We start from the raw sequence: 3098 nt of genomic DNA on the forward strand, positions 1-3098 counted from the left end.
AACAATACTAACCTTGGCTGGGAGCGTTGGCTCACGCCTGTAATCCCAGCACTTTGGGAGGCCAAGGCAGGTGGATCACCTGAGGTCAGGAGTTTGAGAGCAGCCAGGCCAACATGGTGAAAGCCCTGTCTCTACTAAAAATACAAAAATTAGCTGGACATGGTGGCGGGTACCTGTAATCCCAGCTACTTGGGAGGCTTAGGCAGGAGAATTGCTTGAACCCAGGAGGCAGAGGTTACAGTGAGCTGAGATCACGCCATTGCACTCCAGCCTGGACAACCAGAGTGAAACCTTGTCCAAAACAAAACAAAGAAATGAACCTTAAATGCAAATGGGCTAAATGCTCCAACTAAAAGACACAGACTGGCAAATTGGATAAAGAGTCAAGACCCATCAGTGTGCTGTATTCAGGAGACCCATCTCACATGCAAAGACACACATTGGCTCAAAATAAAAGGATGGAGTAAAATTTACCAACCAAATGGAAAGATTAAAAAAAAAAAAAAAAAAAAAAAAGGAGGGGTCGCAATCCTAGTCTCTGACAAAACAGACTTTAAACCAACAAAGATCAAAAAAGACAAAGAAGGCAGTCCCAGCTGCCATCCCCAGACAGTGGACTCCTCGGGCTCCTGAGCTTCAGGATGGTTCATGTTAAGAGATGGACCCTGAAGAAGCACTTTGTTGGCAATCCTACTAATGGTGACTTTGAGTTGAAGATCGCTGAGCTCTCACCCTTAAAAAATAGAGAGGTCCTGCTTGAAGCTTTGTTCCTCACTGTGGACCCTTACATGAGAGTGGCAGCCAAAAGACTGAAGGTGATACAATGATGGGTCAGCAAGTGGCCAGATTTGTGGAAAGTGAAAACGCAGCCTTACCAACAGGAACATTGTACTGGCTCCTTCAGGGTGAACAGCACACTCCATTTCTGATGGAAAAGATCTGGAAAAGCTGCCAACAGAGTGGCCTGATATAGTACCACTGTCTCTGACTCTCGGGACGGTTAGCATGACAGGCCTGACTGCCTACTTTGGCCTACTTGACATCTGTGGTGTGAAGGGTGGAGAAACAGTGATGGTTAATGCAGCAGCTGGAGCTGTGGGCTCTGTTTTGGGGAAGACTGAAAAGCTTAAGGGCTGCAAAATTGTTGGAGCAGTAGGGTCTGACGAAAAGATTGCCTACCTTAAAAAGCTTGGATTTGATGTTGTCTTTAACTACAAGACAGTAGAGTCTTTGAAGAAACTTTGAATTTAAAGAAACCCTCTCCTGATGGTTATAATTGTTATTTTGATAATGTAAGTGGAGAGTTTTCAAACACTGTTATCTCCCAGATGAAGAAATTTGGAAGAATTGCCATATATAGAGCTATCTCTACATATAACGTATGCATATCTACATATAATGCCTGTAATCCCAGCACTTTGGGAGGCTGAGGCAGGTGGATCAGCTGAGGTCAGGAGTTTGAGACTGGCCTGGCCAACATGGTGAAACCCCCTTCTCTACTAAAAATACAAAAATTAGCCAGGTATGGTGGCACCAGCCCACTTCCCCCAGGCCCAACCCCAGAGATTGTTATCTATCAGGAGCTTCACATGGAAGGGTTCATTGTGACCTGTTGGCAAGGAGATGCCTACCAAAAAGCTCTAAAGGACTTGCTGAAATGGATCTCAGAGGGGAAAATCCAGTACCAGGAATGTATCATTGAAGGATTTGAAAACATGCCAGCTGCATTTATGGGAATGCTGAAAGGAAATAATTTGGGGAAAACAATAGTGAAAACATGAAAAAAATGACACATGGAATCTGAAGGCCATTCAGGTGATTACTTATTTTTTCACCATTTAGCAAAAATGTATACTACTTTAAATGTCTAAGAAACAGTACTTGTAACAGGTTTGACCTACCTAATAAAATATATTTAAGTGGTATGTAATTAGTGATGGAAGATGAAAATTTCACAGTCAACAACAAGAAGCCACTTCACTGTTCACTAAAGCTTCTTCTGAGTTGTGGTAGAAAATAATGGCTTTGGAGTTTGAAAGTTTACCAAACACTGCATGTTCTCACTCATAAGTGGGAGCTGAACAATGAGAAAACATGGACACAGGGAAGGGAACAACACATACTGGAGCCTATGGAGGGGTGGGAGAAAGGAGAGCATCAGGATAAATAGCTAATGCATGTGCAGCTTAATACCTAGGTGATGGGTTGATAGGTGCAGCAAACCACTATGGCGTATGTTTACCTATGAAACAAAGCTACACATTCTGCACATGTATCCCGGAATGTGAAATAAAATAAAATTTTAAAAAAAGACAAAAAAGGGCACTACATAATGGTAAAGGGATCAATTCAACAAGAAGAGCTAACTATCCTAAATATATATGCACCCAATACAGGAGCACCCAGATTCATAAAACAAGTTCTTAGAGACCTACAAAGAGACTTAGACTCTCACACAATAATAGCAGGAGACTTTAACACCCCACTGTCGATATTAGATCAATGTGACAGGAAATGAACAAGGATACTCAGGACTTGAACTCAGCTCTGGATCAAGTGAACCTAACAGACATCTACAGAACTCTCCACCCCAAATCAACAGAATATACATTCTTCTCAGCACCACGTAGCACTTACTTTAAAACAGACCACATAATTAAAGGTAAAACACTCCTCAGCAAATGGAAAAACTGAAATCATAACGAAAGTCTCTTAGACCGTAGTGCAATCTATTTAGAACTCAGGATTAAGAAATTAACTCAAAACCACAAAATTACATGGAAATTGAACAACCTTCTCCTGAATGACTCCTGGGTAAATAACGAAATTAAGGCAGAAATCCAGAAGTTCTTTGAAATCAATGAGAACAAAGAGAGAATGTACCAGAATCTCTAGGATGCAGCTACAGCACTGTTAAGGAGATTTATAGCACTAAATGTCCATATCAGAAAGCTAGAAATCTCAAATTGACAACCTAACTTCATCATTAAAAGAGCTAGAGAAACAAGAGCAAATTAATTAAAAAACCAGCAGAATACAAGAAATAACTAACATCAGAGCAGAAATGAAGGAGATAGAAACACGAAAAGCCCTCCAAA

General features: G+C 41.2%; 1 pseudogene; it reads left to right on the forward strand.

Moving 5' to 3' along the window:
• Positions 1-641: 641 nt before the first annotated feature.
• On the forward strand, positions 642-1781 carry LOC111527226 (annotated as a pseudogene).
• Positions 1782-3098: the final 1317 nt, after the last annotated feature.

The sequence above is a fragment of the Piliocolobus tephrosceles genome, chromosome 1 (genome assembly GCF_002776525.5).
Source record: "Piliocolobus tephrosceles isolate RC106 chromosome 1, ASM277652v3, whole genome shotgun sequence".
Lineage (NCBI taxonomy): Eukaryota > Metazoa > Chordata > Mammalia > Primates > Cercopithecidae > Piliocolobus > Piliocolobus tephrosceles.